This window comes from Anolis sagrei, chromosome 1 (assembly GCF_037176765.1).
Source record: "Anolis sagrei isolate rAnoSag1 chromosome 1, rAnoSag1.mat, whole genome shotgun sequence".
In the NCBI taxonomy this organism is placed as follows: domain Eukaryota; kingdom Metazoa; phylum Chordata; class Lepidosauria; order Squamata; family Dactyloidae; genus Anolis; species Anolis sagrei.
In genome coordinates, this window is record NC_090021.1 from 61,705,340 (window position 1) to 61,723,367 (window position 18,028).

The 18,028-nt window shown below is 42.4% G+C and overlaps 1 protein-coding gene across 2 annotated transcripts in view; it reads right to left on the reverse strand.

The window, feature by feature from the left end:
- The window catches only part of PGBD5 (piggyBac transposable element derived 5), a 123,278-nt gene that overhangs the window by 84,455 nt on the left and 20,795 nt on the right, over nt 1–18,028 (reverse strand). The gene's annotated exons all lie outside the window — the stretch shown is intronic.

Consider the following 18,028-nt stretch of genomic DNA (forward strand, 5'->3'; position numbering starts at 1 on the left):
ACCTACCACAGGGGAAGTATGAGAGTGATAGCCTGAAAAGTAACTTTTCTAAGCACTGAACTTCAGCATTGAATTTGGTTTTTGTGGTGGCCAGATTGCCTCCACACATTTAAAGCCAACTGCTTCTATTCCTTGAAATGCCAGATCTGGCCAGGATGGTATATGCCTTGGTTACATCCTGTTTGGATTAATGTATTCTACTTATTTCATAACTGTATTTTAATTGAATTGTTTTAATAAGTGATTTAGTTTAATTCTCTTTCATTTTTTACTTTCTATATGTTTTTAAACTGCATCACATTTTAAGTTGTTAGCCACTCTGTGTCCCAATCTGAGAGAAAAAGCAGGATATATATCATCATTGTTATTTCCATCTTTCAAGACAGCTTTTGCCCAAGGGTAGAACAATAATCAGAAATCCCTTTCTCCTACAGAAATCTGGATTTTAAGGTTTATAGTAACTAAGTAGCTTGACTTGCTGTTCTGTGACTGTGTCTGCTCTATGAATATCTTAACTTCCTATTTAATTATTTATTTATTTATTTCCAACATTTCTACCCCGTCCTTCTCAATCCCCAAAGGGGCACTCAGGGCGGCTTACAACGGCAGCAATTCAATGCCGACAACATGCAAAAAAACATTACAAACAACATACAAAAGATAAGACATTAAATTAAAATACATTTAAAACATTATTATTCATCATATAGCCAAAGCCAAGTCTGATTTAGCGACCGACGACCCAGTGCTGTTTCAGACAATACTTTAAAGCAATGGATCTTTCATCTGGAGAAGATATTCAACGGTAGCATTTATTAGCTTTTGTCTCATGACCAAAGTAACAGTAACTGTCACTCTCAAAGTACAAGAAAAACTGGTTTCAGCTTAGTCTCCTGGCTCTGCCTTTTGTCACTGAATTTGTGCTAAGTGATGAAAGCTGAGCTGGTTGGGAGGAATCCAAATATTAAATAAACTTCATTTATTATGACAGGTGTAGAATTGCATGAAACAAATAGTGGAATCGCAGTTAATATGTGCCTTAACACTTTACCCACCTGCAAAACATGCTTTGATTTCATAACAAAAGACTCTTGTTGTCAAACTACACTACAACAAATCTTATGAATGCTATGCCTTATCAATGGTCCTGGCTGTATTAACTGAACAGGCCCAACTTACCTATCCGAATGTATCTCTCCCTATGAATCTGTTAGAGTGTTATGATCATCTGTGGAGGCCCTGCTCTCGGTCCCATCTCCTTCACAGGCATGACTGGTGGGGACGAGAAACAGGGCCTTCTCAGTGGTGGCCCTTCAGCTTTGGAACTCCCTCCCCACTGAGATCAGATTTGCCCCCTTTCTCCTAGTGTTTAGAGAGAGAAAAAGAAAACTTGGCTATGTAATACAGATTTGACATAATGTAGCAACGCAAATGATGGCTGTAGGACTAGGCATCATGTTTTAAAGTTTTTGATACTTATATGTTTTGATACTTATATGTTGTTTATTAATGTATTGTTTGGTATATCATTGAATTGTGGCATTGAATTGTGCCAAATTATGTAAGCAGTTCTGAGCCCCCTTCAGGTTCAGAAGGGTGAGACAGAAATGTAGTAAATAAATAAATAAACAGAACTTTAAGCATTAGTATACCAAGGGCCAGTTCTATCATTATCACAGTCATCTCAGGGAATAAGATCCTGGAAGGCAGCAGTATGGTGTTAGAGAAGTGTCTGCCCCATTTGGCCTGCAAGATGCTGTCCTAACCTGATCAGAATTTCCACGTAGAATGGGCATAAAGCATCCATGGAATTCTCAGGGTTGGCCCACAATTCAAGCTGGGCGAAATACCACCATCTATTCAGAGCATGGTCTCCTGGTCATCTTGTTCTTTGCACACACAAAAAGTGTTGGGCCAACCCTGTGTAAAATTCCAGTTATCTGAAGCTGCAAGCCTGCAGGAGAATGACAGCATGATTGACTTATGAGTTTCAGAACCAAGTAATACAATTTTATCCCAAGAGGCTCCTTCTAAATATCTGTTTAGGGAACCTTGAAGGAAGACACCAGACAGTGTTTTCTCTAGGGTGGCCTCTATGCTCTCAAAGTCCCAAGTCCATAGTGGTTTCTATAACAACCTCCTTTCCTCTATATAGAAATGTCTCTTGATTGGTAGTGGTGAGGAAACACAATTCTCTGAATACTGACCAATATGCTGACATTTTTGTCAGAGTGGGCATTGTACACTTTACAAAATACGGTTCTTTATTTAAAAGGCTGCCAAAGAGAAGTCCTTTAGAAATTCTCTGTTTACATGGACTACAGTAGAGAGAGAAAGCACCATTCTAGACAGCAGACTGAACAGGTATATACTATTCTCACATTTAAGCAAAAGCTAGAATGCTACTTTCACAAACTAATTACTTAACCTATCAATCTAGGACTACCTAGATCAGGCCATCCTCAAACTGTGGCCCTCCAGATGTTTGGGCCTCCAATTCCCAGAATTCCTGACCATTGAACAAGCTGGCTAGGGCTTCTGGGATTTGGAGGCCAAAACATCTGGAGGGCTACAATTTGAGGATGCTTGACCTAAATGTTGCCATTGTCCAGAAATAGTAGCCATTAAGCACAATTGCTAATATTTTTTGTTACTATCTGCCCCTGAAAAAATATGTAATATGCCAGAAAATGCTTTTTGGTTCACCAAAGTACCCAATTAAAACATTGCACCTTGGAAATTCTAAGAAAAATGCAGAAGATACTACCAAGGCCTCCTTCTCTAGCATTTTATTATCCTTTATATACTCATGCATAAATCTAGAATTTTTAGTCAAAAAATCAGTCCAAAACCCTAGGTCAACTTAACCACATCTCTATATAAATAAAAATGTAATGTTTGTTTGTAGGATTAACATAACTCAAAAACCACTGGGCAAACTGACACCAAATTTAGACAGAATACACCTATTAGGCCAACAAGTGACCATCACTCATAAAAACACTGTAAAGCACAGTGGAAGAGACTTATAAAGCCAAAATATATATAAAAAATACATTACAACACATGCACACAACCACATAAATATATATATATATATACAAATATATACACACACAAAACACATATACACAGACTGGGCCACAGTAACACATGGGACAGCTAGTTTGAATGTAAATACCTTACCTCATGTCAAAAAAGGAACCATCCCCTCTGCTGAACCGAGCAGCAAAAGGTGAGAGCTTAGCCTTAGTCCATTCTGAACCTAAAAGAAGTATTAGCCCATCCACTCTCTGTAGCACAGCGCCACATCTGACCTTTATTACCATGAGTGGAGAAAAATGATGATGGCAGACAGGGCCAGCTGGCATTGGTGTTTTCCCCCACCCCTCTGCATAATGACCCTTGACTTATCCAAAGGTCATATCAAAATTCATACTTTTGGTTTAAAACCTGGACTTGACTTATACACATACCATATACTCAATCTATACATTGAGTATATATGGTAAATGCTTCAGACTGCAGTCCAGTTGAGGATGAGGGACAGTCATCTTTCCAATGCACGCAGTAGCTACTGCATGCATTGGATTCTGAGAAATCTGCTATTTTGAGTATCTGGACTGGCAAGGCAACCCTTGCTGCTTCCACTCATACTGACTTTCTTTGTTGTTGCAGAGCCCTTTCTGTCATCTGGACAGAACAGAGGAAGGGGAAAAAAGTAGGTTGCCATTTTAAAAGTGTTTAGATCTATTTTCAGCTAACTGTAGCCCTGGTGTAACCCAGTTTTTCAATTCATCTCTAACTTTGTGTGTATGTTTGTGTGTGTCTCTTTCTCGACCTTTGTTGTTGGCCCTCCTCCTCCTCATCAGCTGCAGCATAACAGCCACCATGTCATGGTGGTTTGAGCATTGGACTATAACTCTAGAGACCAGGGTTCCAATCCCCGCTCAACCATGAAAACCCACGGGCTGGCCCTGGACAAGTCCCACACCCTTGGCTCCTGGAAGCCCTGTGATAGGTTCGCCTTTGGGTTCCCATACATTGAAAATTACTCAAAGGCACACAGCAACAAGCTGTACCACATGCATAAAGAAGCCAGATGAGGCAGCCATTCATGTCACACTTTCTCCTCTCCCCTTCCAGCATTTAGACTGAGACAGAACACACCAAGTAACTAAAACCAGGCAAACTCCATTATGCTAAACTGTAAAGAAAATAATAACAGCCTTGGCATGTACAAACAAGAAGTAATATAATGATTTTGCCCAGTACTGTAAAAGTATCTTGTTTTTAAAGCAACTAGTTTTTTTTTAAAAAAAGTGGAGCAGTGCTCTAGCTCTGCATTTATACCTACGTTGATATATGGACATTTTATGCAATCTTTGCCCTCTTTTTGGTCAATTAGATAGATATTCCTTCTTGGCAAAATTAGTTTTTCTGACACTGGTTTTTCTGATATTTTTGACATATTGTGAGAACAGTTTGAATTTTGTGGGAGAATGACTTGCAGATAGATTTCACCAGAACGTTGTGTGATTTTTCTCTTTCAAACCTGCAAGTTTTAGTATTCATCAGCACTGCCAACCTACACTGTGGGTGTCTGCTTGCCATCCCTGCTCTTCAAACTTCAGACATATTGAAGCTTCCTGGCATCGTCTTGTTTCTGCAGCCGTCTGCACATTCCTCCATCTGGTTGGAAAGCTATTCTTCCACTTAAATACAAATGCAATCTTTTTATCAATATTCATTTCATTCTCTCTGCCATTCTTGTTTTAATTGAGATGGCAGCATGCAATTCTGTGCATACATAAAAATGCAGGTTATACAAGGCATGACTAACTAAATAAATGGGTACAGCAAGAAAATGCTCTGACACGCAAAGCTCGTGTTCTCAATATTAAAATCCATTACATTCCTTCTTGCACCCCATTTTCATTCGATTCCATTTATTGCACTGTTCAGTCAGTGTCATGCTCACTAAAATGTTATGGGTTTTTTTGGGGGGGGGAACCCATTAACTTTAACTCTCTACTTTGTTTTCACTGCTGATAACCTAGGTTTTCCTCCAAGCTTCCTTATATACAACAAGAATACACAAAGAACTTGTGCTCACAGGTTCTTTTTCAGTTTAATAAATAACCAAGCAGTAGTAAAGGTTCTATTTTCTACGTCAGAAAGGTGATGAATCCACTCCAGGTTTTAGCGAGAACTTTAAAATAATTATTGAAGACGTTGAATCTATTTTGTGGCAATGTACAGCACCTTGGATAGCTCCTTCAAACTGAGAATAAGACTGAGTAAAAGCAACAAGATTTACTGGTTGTTGTAGGTTTTTCCGAGCTATATGGCCATGTTCTAGAGGCATTTTCTCCTGACATTTCACCTGCATCTATGGCAAGCATCCTCAGAGGTAGCTTGCCATAGATGTAGGTGAAACGTCAGGAGAAAATGCCTCTAGAACATGGCCATATAGCCCAGAAAAACCTACAACAACCCAGTGATTCCGGCCATGAAAGCCTTCGACAATGCATTCAACAAGATTTATTTCTGAATAAATATTTATAGGCTGTGCTATATGTTTATGGATTGTGGGTTACATGACCACATGTGTTCCCCAACAGAGAATCCCATATTAAGCAAGAACATTTCCTGGTATCATTCTTGCACAGAGAAAACTAAGAGTATGAATGATTTCCCAAGTTAAACAGCAAATTAATTGTTAATATTTATTATTCCCTGGACCACTGTAGCCATAGTTGCTAAATAATATCTATCTGTTGTATATCAGCCTGTTCAGCCTGTGATTGTGTCTGATGTTCATGATGAGAATGGGGATGATGTTCATGTTGATGTTCATGAAGGGAATGGGTTGATCCAGTTCTTGGGCTAGGGTCTGTTGGAATTGGGGATGAGGGGTCACTTGGGCCTGGATGGAGTTTAAAAGAGAGACCTGAGTTGCTGCAAGAGCAGGCTTGGGAAAGGCCTTTTGCCACATTTCCCTGAGCCGCTGTCTGAGAATGAAGCTGATTTTGATTTACCAGATGCAAGAGTTAATGATGAGAGTGGGACCTTGAACAGGAAAAGAAGTTTTAGTAAACAGAAGCAGTTTGGGCAGCAATTAAGACACTCAGCTCAGATTCAACAGAAGATAGATAACAAACCAAAACTAAGAAAGAAGGTGTTACTTGCAATTTTGGAGTCAGGGAAGGGTTTATTTATAATGATTTGAGGGGCAATGTCGGGATAATGCCAAGTTTCATGTAGCAAGGTTTGACAAGCTCAGGTTTTCATATGGGATGTTTCCTGTGTCGCTCATGGATTCAAGTGCCTAGATTCATGGATTTCCTTTTACTCTTTGTTCCTGCCTTCCTTTGTTGCTGATGAACTAATTCCAGATTTTCTGCTCCTACTCATCCTCCCTTGATTTGATGCTTCAGACACATGCATTAGCATTATGTATAGAGAATAATAATAATATTACTTTATTTGTATTCCGCCCTATCTCCCCGAGGGGACTCAGGGCGGATTTCAGCATACACAAACACAAAGGCAAACATTCAATGCCTAGAAACAACCCAACACAGATACACACAGATAAAGGTAAAGGCTTCCCTTTCCGGCTCTGAGGGGTGGTGTTCATCTCCAGCTCTGGGGGTGGTGCTCATCTCCATTTCTAAGCTGAAGAGCCGGCATTGTCTGTAGACACCTCCTAGGTCATGTAGCCAGCATGGCTGCGTGGAGTGCCATTACCTTCCTGCCGAGGCAATACCTAATGATCTACTCACATTTGCATGTTTTTGAACTACTAGGCTAGCAGAAGCTGGGGCTAACAGTGGGAGCTCACCCAGTCCATCAGATTCAAGCCACCAACCTTCTGGTCAGCAAGTTCAACAGCTCAGCTGTTTAACCTATTGTGCCACTGTGGCCCCTGTCAAGAGGCAAATCAGCTTACCCCAAACAATGCATCTGAGTAACATTGTACTGATGCTTGGATCCAATTCCTCTCTGATACTCTGGGCCAATAACAACTTCTGACCATTCCTCAAGGGAAGTATTTGATGAATGACAAAGTTCCCTATGCATAATCAAGGACACGAAAAGAACGCACGAGATGCTTGCTCAGTGTTTCTCCACTGCTTTGGAATATTTAAATAGAAAAAAGCCAAAGCAAATGCTATAGTTAAAATCAAGCCATTCTTAAAGCACACTAGGAAAGCATCCTCTCCGTGCATGTTGTATTTTTTGATCCACTATGGAGAGACAAGGATGTTTAAAAGTAAAAACCTGCTATGCTTCCCTACCTCTGTTTGGTTAGCTCAGCAGTACACTGCAGAGCAAGCAAATACGGCACTGGCTAAATCCCAAAAGGCAGGTCCAGCTCTCTGTATTAATCAAGTTAACTCCTCTGCTCCTTGGCAAAACCATCTCAGGGCTATGCTACAGCAGTTCATGCAAGCCGGGTGCCATCTCTCCAGCACAGATAACTTTCTCAATATGTTGTCCTGTGACAATCTCTTAGTAAAAGGGACAATTCAGATTCCTTTTACATCTCCAGGCAGAGCAGCATGGGAAAGTGGTCAGGAGATCCAGGTTCCAATTCTAGTCAATCTTGAAATTCCCTGGGTGAATTTTGGGCAAGCTTTTCTTGCTATCAACTTAAAATCCACCTTGCATGGTTGTTGTTTTGAGAATAAAGTGGAAAGGAAGAAGTACAGAGATACATTCCAAGCACACTGACCATTGCTTTACTCACAGGTAGGTATTGCACCTGCCCTCTCTGAGCATACGTGCACCGCTTGTGAGCAGATGGTTTTTATGGCTTGCTTTTCTCCCTGGTGGGAAATGTCTGGGCTGTAAAGATGTCAGCATAGCAGAAGGGCACAAGCTCAGGAAAAAACATCTCCCAAAACCTATAGTCCTTGCTAATTTGAGAATCATGCATGATCATATACAGGAAGTGTCAAAAAAAAGTAACAATCTTGAAACCATGTTATTTGGGTATATGTGAGTTTTCTGGGCTATATGGCCATGTTCCAGAAGCATTCTCTCCTGATGTTTCACCCACATTTATGGCAGCCATCCTCAGAGGTTGTGAGGTCTGTTGGAAACTAGGTGAGATTTACATATCTGTGGAATGTCCAGGGTGGCAGAAAGAACTCTCGTCTGTTTGAGGCAAGTGTGAATGTTGCAATTGGCCAGCTTGATTAGCATTGAATAACCTTGCATCCTCAAAGCCTGGCTGCATCCATGTGACTAAACCTCACTTGCCTACTTTCCAACAGACCCCACAGCCTCTGAAGATGCCTGCCATAGATATGGGTGAAACGTCTGGAGAGAATGCTTCTGGGACATGGCCATACAGCCCGGAAAACCCACAACAACCCAATGATTCCGGCCATGAAAGCCTTCAACAACATACTATGTTGTTGCTTTTTTAAATACTGGGTTGGCTATTACTGTGCTGGAACAAACACAATGAAACCATGTCTGTCACTGAGTGGTCTTGGGCTGATAACTATCTCTCTGGCTAATCAACCTCACATGGTTGTTATGGATATAAAATGTTCTGGGTGAGTACATTTTATACTCAATGCCCATATGTCCTGATTTACTGCCATATAGGCCTGCTTCTGCAGAGGGCCTTTGTTTACAATTTTCCTAATTTCCAACAGACCTCACAACCTCCAAGGATGCATGCCATAGACGCAGACGAAAGGTCAGGAGAGAATGCTTCTAGGACAAGACCATATAGCCTGAAAAACCTACAACTACCTGGTGATTCTGGCCATGAAAGCCTTTGACAATACAGAGCTAGGTTGGTTCTTATGGTGTGACCAGAAAGAGACCCATTGCATGGCACACAAAAAACAGGGGCAACAAAGGTCTGCTTTTGTCAGAAAAGTGCCATAGTATAATATGAGTTGGCAGAAGTTTTGTTTTGGAGTAGAAGATCCAAAATCCCCTAATCTGACCACAGAAGCTAAGAGATTGAGGGAGTTGAACTCCAAAAGGAAAATTATCTGAGCTTCCAAAGCCATGGAATTTGGAGAAACAACCTTTTAATTCCTGTTGACACAGAAGGACTAGTCTAGCTTCTAACAACTGGACTGATGACAGTGTGGGTATATAACCCTTAGACTTCAGAGATTAGGATACTGTAAGGCAAGATTACTCCCTGAGAAATCTAACCTTGGCACAGAAGAATTTCAAACTGACATTTCGAACGGCTTCCAAAGCTAGGTGCATAAAGCTGCAATGCCATTAAAAGTAACATACACTTATCTCTTTTGAAGTACTGAGTTAACTATAAGAGACTCAACTTATTAAAGGGGTTTAACTCATTAACCAATTAAATCTAGATTACAAGACCAGGTTTGTCGTTATGGTTTGCTGATTTAACAGAAGCCCAACAGGGGAGATGAGCTCCTGCTTCTCAGTTTTGCTAAAACCCATTAAAAGGAGTCTTCTGAGCAGCTTGAAGGAAGCATGAAACAAGCCTGCAATATGTAGAAAGAAATGCCCTTTCATTTTTCATACTCCAATTCATTTTTGTGGAGGAGATAACTTGATTAATGCAGAAAGCTGGTCCTGTCTTTTGAAACTTGGCACACAACGTTTATAGCATTTTCCTACCACTGTTTCATCTTTTTAAAAAATATATATTCTCAAAATGCTATTTATAATAAAAAAAAACACAAATGCAATAAAGCCAGTAGCAAAAGATACTATGGATATCAACTAAAACCAAACTAGCCTCATAAATAAATACATGCATACTTATTCAGTTGCATCTTTACTGATTATCACTGGCCTCCATCCATTAATTTAATAAAACAATACTACATTAATTCACTCCATTTGAGATGGGAGATCAGAGGCTCTCCTGATGTTGTTAAACTGCAATCCCCAGCATTCTTCACCATAAGCAATGGTAACAAGGACTGTTGGGAGTTTCAGTTCAAGATTGGGAGGGTCAAACATTTGCCACAACTTACACTAAGTTGGGCCCTCTGGTGGCCTAGAGGGTTAAACTGCTGAGCTGCTGAACATGCTGACCAAAAGGTTGGTGGTTCGAATCCAGGGAGTGGGGTGAGCTCCTGCTGTTAGCCCCAGTTTCTGCCAACCTAGCAGTTCAAAAATATGCAAATGTGAGTAGATCAATAGATGCCCCAGTGCCCCCAATGCACAATGGGTTAAACCCTTGTGCTGGCAGGACTGAAGACCGATAGGCCACAGGTTTGAATCTGGGGAGAGTGCTGATGAGCTCCCTCTGCCAGCTCCAGCTCCCCATACAGGGACATGAGAGAAGCCTCCCACAAGGATGGTAAAACATCAAAACATCTGGGCATCCCCTGGGCAACGTCCTTGCAAACGGCCATTTCTCTCACACCAGAAGCCACTTGCAGTTTCTCAAGTCGCTCCTGACATGTTCCTGACTTGAATAGGTACTACCTTGAATAGGTACTACCTAGGTACTCCACTGGCTACTGATTTGCTACCGGGCTCAATTCAAAGTGCTGGCATTGGCCTTTAAAGCCCTAAATGGTTCCGGCCTAAGCTACCTATCCGACCGCATCTCTGCCTATGAACCCACCAGGACTTTGAGATCTTCCGGGGAGGCACTGCTCTCGATCCTGCCTGCTTCTCAAGCACGTCTGGCGGGGACGAGAGATAGGGCCTTCTCGGTGGTGGCTCCTCGGCTGTGGAACGCCCCTCCTACCGACATTAGACTAGCACCATCTCTAATGGTATTCCACAAAAAAGTGAAGACCTGGCTGTTTGAGCAGGCATTCAAATAATGAGTGCAATGATTGGTTAATGACCACTGGAATGGATCAATGGATGACGAATTTGGATCATGTTTTTGATGATGAGATGATAGTGAATGGCTATTGTAGAAATTGTTAATTGTTTATCGTTTATTAATTGGGTAATGTATTAAGTTGTTAACTGTTTTTATATTGTAACATTGAATTCTGCTGTCTCTTATTGCTGTGAACCGCTGTGAGTCGCCTTCGGGCTGAGAACAGCGGTATATAAGTAAGGCAAATAAATAAATAAATAAATACCTTGGAGGGAAGGTAATGGCACTCCATGCAGTCATGCTGGCCACATGACCTTGGAGGTGTTTACAGACAACCCTGGTTCTTCTGCTCAGAAATGGAGATGAGCATCACTCCCCAGAGTTGAGCATGACTAGACTTAATATCAGGGGAAACCTTTACTTTTCAACTTAAATTTAAAAAGAAGGAAATTGGAAGTGGTAGAGTGAATTCAACCTTTCCTAGAAGTCTTCCTGTTCAAGAAATTTTGACTCTTTTAAGCCCTCCCATTCCAAGAATTTCCAGGATTGCATAGCTCACAATCACTTCTAATATTTTCAGCATGACATCTGAAAGTTATCCTGTGGGGTCTTTACTCAAGCATACTAGGCAGTGGAATTATTTGAGTAGATTATCCATAAACCGGCATTTATTCAGACTCATCCTGGATTAAACTAGGAAATGTCTATGAAAGCATCATTGAAATAACCCATAGTTTTCAAAAAGTCCATCTGTCAGGGATACTTTGTGCTTTTCCTGAATGGCAATGGTTGGACTAGATGGCCCACATGGTCTCTTCCAACTCTATGATTCTAGGATATATGCAAAAACAATACTGAAAGGAAGTGGAGTGTGTAGATCTTGCCACGAGCTTTTGCCATATTCAGTTGGAAGTGGCACTCCACTATCACTCAGCTTAGTTTGAAGTACTTAACTGGGGATGCAGACTCATGAAACATCTTCAATAGTAACATGGTTGGATCTGACATGCTATTACTTTTGCTAAAAAGGCTCACACTCCAAAGCTGAAAAGACTAATATTTTCCACTCATCATTCAACAGTCAGAAGATCTTAACTGCTTTAGTCTCAAGCAAATACATCCCCTACAGCTGTCAACTCCAATTTAAAAATTTGCACATATGGGCAGATTAAGTTAATGGATATGCTTAGCCCATATTCAGAGCCCTCAAATTCTTTTCTCCTCTTTTTGTGGCAATGATATTTTAAAAATCAATTAAGGGGGGGGGGGGAGAGTTGAGAAGAGACTATGCACTGCAGGCAGCTAGTAGGCAAAAGAAACATAGAGCTCTTTTCTCTGTTCATGCTTGTCCAAAGCCACACACAACCGTGCTCAAACTATAGTTAAGAACTTTCAGTGAATTCACATTTTCCTCCATTCTGACCATCACCAGTCCTTTCTAGTCTCTGCACCTAGTTCTTTAACCATTTATTGGTCTGCAAGAAACTAATAACTTTATTTTTGTACCCCATCTCCATCTCCCTGAAGCGACTCAGGGCGGATTACATATGACACAACGTGCCAAGACAAAGCATAAAATAAACACACAGTACAATACAATAAAGTAAAAACGACAGCATATAAAAACAAAAGTTTAAAACTCGTAACAACACCCAATCACTTATGGTGACAACTACTGTAAGACATGGACAAACTGTAAACAAGACAAGGGAATGGGATAGTGCAAATTGCAGCTAAATTGTAGCTAAATTGTAGCATGGGATGAAATGCAGTGTAAACATAACTTTACCTAACAAGGTAGGATGCTTGAAAGCCCAAGGAAATAAGAACTACTAATGCCCTATCTTATTGTTATGGTGATCCTACAAATGACAGACCTCCAAGATCCCCTGCCACCATCAGCCCTCTTCTAGTCTTGCAAAAACATGGTCCCTGGCTTACTCAGCCAGATCAATCAACTTGCAATGTGGCCCTAAGAAGCCAGACCTTGAAACTGCTAGGCCATTAAATGCTAATCAAGGTGGCCAATTGATACATTCACACCTACCTCAAACAGACAAGAGTTCTTTCTCCCACCCTGGACATTCCACAGATATACAAACCACATTTTCCTAGCTTCCAACAGACCTCACAACCTCTAAGGATGCCTGCCATAGATGCAGGCAAAATGTCAGGAGATAATGCTTCTGACACATAGCCATACACCCTGGAAAACGTCCAATAACCATGCAGTGTGGTCCTTTTTTCCCCTACTGCTTTCAACTTTACCAAGCATGATCACTTTTTCCATGGAGTCATGCCATCTCATGATACATCCAAAGAATGACAGTCTCATTTTGGTTCCTCACAAGGATTCTACTACCCCACTTTACAGGTTTATCAACTTTACAGGTTTTTAAAACTCAAAGAACGATCAAAATTGATGAAGAATGGCAAGCTTTTGCAAAAGGCATGCCAGTTCCTCTTTATCAAGCTGTTACCTCTGTTCATTTTTTAAAAACATCTCCTTCTTCCAACCAATTCACAAGTCAGAGGATTCCTATAGTTCAAAACAGGAAATTTTCCAAGCTCTGGTAAAGTGGTCTATCTTATGGACAAGTTGTATATATTGCCCGGGCTCTAGGAATTTCCAAGCGTGTACTATCTGTTCTTTATTATACTAACTAGCTTGGGGACCCGGCGTTGCCCGGGTTATTAGAGAAAGTGGGTAATGGTGGTTCTGTATGTCAAGTTTGGTCTTTATTGGTCTTTGGATAACGGCTGCATTATTTTCAGGAAGTGAGTGAAGGTACTTGAAGTCCCATCATCCATGGCCCATCCTCCTACAAACAGCAGGAGGATATAGAGTGGGTCATGGGGGCTCTGTGTGCCAAGTTTGGTCTTTATCAGTCATTAGATGAGGGTGGCAGTGGTGTCAGTAAGTGTACTGCAAGTCCCATCATCCAAAGTCCATCCCCTTTCAAATTGCAGCAGGATGTAGAGTGGATCATGGGGGCTCTGTGTGCCAAGTGTGGTCTTGATTGGTCATTAGAAGAGGGTTGCAGCAATCTTTGGAAGGGAGTGGAGGTACTTGAAGTCCCATCATCCATGGTCTGTCCTCCTCCAAACTGCACCAGGATGTAGAGTGGGTCATTGGAGCTCCATGTGCCAAGTTTAGTCTTGATTAGTCATTGGCGAGGGTCTCAGTGGTCTCAGGAAGTGAGCAAAGGTACTGCAAGTCCCATCATCCATCTCCAAAGTTTTCCAAATAACACCAGGACGTAAAGTGGGTCATGAGAGGTCTATGTGCCAAGTTTGGTGTTGATCCGTCATTGGATGAGGTTTTCAGAGGTCTCAGAATGTGAGTGAAGGTACTGGAAGTTCCATCATCCATGGTCCACCCTTCTCCAAAACTGCAGCAGGATGTAGAGTGGGTCATGGGGGCTCTGTGTGCCAACTTTGGTCTTGATTGGTCATTAGATGAGTTTTGCAGCAGTCTTGGGGAGTGGAGGTACTTGAAGTCCCATCATCCATGGTCTGTTGTCCTCCAAACTGCTCCAGGATGTAGAGTGGGTCATTGAAGCTCCATGTGCCAAGTTTAGTCTTGATGAGTCATTGGCGAGGGTCTCAGTGGTCTCAGGAAGTGAGTGAAATGACTGCAAGTCCCATCATCCATTGTCAAATTCTTCCAAACCGCACCAAGATGTAGAGTGAGTTATGCGGGCTCTCTGTGTAAATTGTGGTCCTGATCCATCATTGTTGGCAGTTATGGTCTTAGGAAGGGAGTGCAGGTATTGCAAGTCCCATCGTCCATGGTGCATCCTCCTTCAAACTGTACCTGGATGTAGAGTGCGTCATGGAGACTCAGTGTGCCAAGTTTGGCATTTATTGGTAATTGGATGAGGGTTGCAGTAGTCTGAAGAATTGAGCAATTGTACTGCAAGTCCCATAATCCACGGTCCATCCCCGGCCAAACCACACCAGGACGTAAAGTGGGTCATGAGAGGTCTATGTGCGAAGTTTGGTCCTGATCAGTCATTGGATAAGGTTAACAGCGGTCTCAGAATGTGAGTGGTGGTACTGCAAGTCCCATCATCCATGGTTCATCCTCCTCCAAACTGCAGTAGGATGTCGAGTGGGTGATGGGGGCTCTGTGTGCCTATTTCAGTCTGTATTGGGAGTGTTCTGACCCAGCCCCCTTTGGCCTTTCCTTTCCTCTCTTTGTCATCTCAGAATGTTGGATTTGAGGCTGGCCAATCAGAGACCATATGCAAATTTCCTTCTGTCATGCCCCGTTTCTGCCATGAGCCCTCTTCTCCACCAGGGGCTCCTATTGAAGCTGCCCAATCAGAGACCATATGCAAATAGCACCACAGCGGCAGCCAATCAGAACGCTGGCACATACCCCTTCCGCCCTCCGCACCTCTGTCCTTCCCATACAAACACTCTTCTTTATTATATACTAGCTTGGGGACCCGGCGTTGCCCGGGTTATTAGAGAAAGTGGGTAATGGCGGTTCTATATGCCAAGTTTGGTCTTTATTGGTCTTTGGATAATGGCAGCATTATTTTCAGGAAGTGAGTGAAAGTACTTGAAGTCCCATCATCCATGGGCCATCCTCCTACAAACAGCAGCAGGATATAGAGTGGGTCATGGGGCTCTGTGTGCCAAGTTTGGTCTTTATCAGTCATTAGATGAGGGTGGCAGTGGTGTCAGTAAGTGAGTGAAGGTACTGCAAGTCCCTTCATCCAAAGTCCATCCCCTTTCAAACTGCAGCAGGATGTAGAGTGGATCATGGGGGCTCTGTGTGCCAAGTGTGGTCTTGATTGGTCATTAGAAGAGGGTTGCAGCAATCTTTGGAAGGGAGTGGAGGTACTTGAAGTCCCATCATCCATGGTCTGTCCTCCTCCAAACTGCAGCAGGATGTAGAGTGGGTCATTGGAGCCCCATGTGGCAAGTTTAGTCTTGATTAGTCATTGGCGAGGGTCTCAGTGGTCTCAGGAAGTGAGCAAAGATACTGCAAGTCCCATCATCCACCTCCAAATTTTTCCAAACAACACCAGGACGTAAAGTGGGTCATGAGAGGTCTATGTGCCAAGTTTGGTCTTGATCCGTCATTGGATGAGGTTTGCAGAGGTCTCAGAATGTGAGTGAAGGTACTGGAAGTTCCATCATCCATGGTCCACCCTTCTCCAAAGCTGCAGCAGGATGTAGAGTGGGTCATGGGGGCTGTGTGTGCCAACGTTCGTCTTGATTGGTCATTAGATGAGTTTTGCAGCAGTCTTGGATAGTGGAGGTACTTGAAGTCCCATCATCCATGGTCTGTCGTCCTCCAAACTGCTCCAGGATGTAGAGTGGGTCATTGAAGCTCCATGTGCCAAGTTTAGTCTTGATGAGTCATTGGCGAGGGTCTCAGTGGTCTCAGGAAGTGAGTGAAGTGACTGCAAGTCCCATCATCCATTGTCAAATTCTTCCAAACCGCACCAGGATGTAGAGTGAGTTATGCAGGCTCTCTGTGTAAATTGTGGTCCTGATCCATCATCGCTGGCAGTTGTAATGGTCTTAGGAAGGGAGTGCAGGTATTGCAAGTCCCATCGTCCATGGTGCATCCTCCTTCAAACTGCACCTGGATGTAGAGTGTGTCATGGAGACTCAGTGTGCCAAGTTTGGTATTTTTTGGTAATTGGATGAGGGTTGCAGTGGTCTGAAGAATGAGCAATGGTACTGCAAGTCCCATAACCCACGGTCCATCCCCGGCCAAACCACACCAGGACGTAAAGTGGGTCATGAGAGGTCTATGTGCGAAGTTTGGTCCTGATCAGTCATTGGATAAGGTTAACAGCGGTCTCAGAATGTGAGTGGTGGTACTGCAAGTCCCATCATCCATGGTTCATAGTCCTCCAAACTGCAGTAGGATGTAGAGTGGGTGATGGGGGCTCTGTGTGCCTATTTCGGTCTGTATTGGGAGTGTTCTGACCCAGCCCCCTTTGGCCTTTCCTTTCCTCTCTTTGTCATCTCGGAATGTTGGATTTGAGGCTGGCCAATCAGAGACCATATGCAAATTTCCTTCTGTCATGCCCCGTTTCTGCCATGAACCCTCTTCTCCACCAGGGGCTCCTCTTGAAGCTGGCCAATTAGAGACCATATGCAAATAGCACCACTGCGGCAGCCAATCCGAATGTTGGAACTTTCAGGCTGGCCAATCAAAACGCTGGCACATACACCGCCCTCCCTCCACAATTCCTCTGTCCGATACAAACACTCTTCTTTATTATATATACAGATATAGATTTGTCAACACAGCTGAATAAGATCCTACATTATCTGCTTTGAATTGGAATATATGGCAGTGTGGACTCAGATAGCCCAGTTCAAAGCAAATATTGTGGGATTTTATGCCCCGATATTCTGGGATATAGGGCTGTGTGGAAGGGCCCTTGGACTCCTTTCTCACCTCTGTTTAAAAGAGACAGAAGGCTGGCTGTCTCTCAAAATGTATTCTTCTGCCATGATGCTCACTGGAAATAATTCATACTTTCCCGGAATTCTGCTACCTTCCCTCAATAGTTCTTCCACAGCTTTGGCATCTAGCACACACCTACTGTTTTCCTGCCTCTGACAGAGTCAAAGAAATTATTGTTCTCCAGAACAACTTTGAAGCTTTTTTTCTTTCCCTTGCTTTATCAGCAGCTAACATTTGTTTTTCAGAAACTTCATTGAATTATAGAGTTGGAAGGGAGCATTTTTCTCCCAACAAGCCAAAGAAAGGATCTAATGTTTGTCCTTGATTTGTTGGGACAGAAACAAAGCAGAGAAAGGTAAGGGTTCACATTCACACAACATAACAAACCAGACTGGTTTTTCAGTCACACTTCCTACAAGCGAGACAAACTGAGTAGCATCCCACATGTGAATTCACCCACTGACTATACTTCAAAATTCTCTCAAATGCTGCATAAATACAACAAATCCTTAAGAAATATGGGCATGGGTTTGTTTGTTTTTTACTTCCATGGTCTAATACAGCACATACAAGTCCGATTGAGATCTGATTCAGGTGTGACACCAGGGCAGTTCTTTAGAACAGGCATGGGCAAACTTAAACTTTAACCTTCCAGGTGTACTGAACTTCAACTCCACAATTCCTAACAGCATACCGACCTGCTTTAAAAGATACTCATGCCTGCTTTAGAAGATGCTAAACTAAACTACTGGTACTGTATTGTCAAGGGCTGTTGGAAA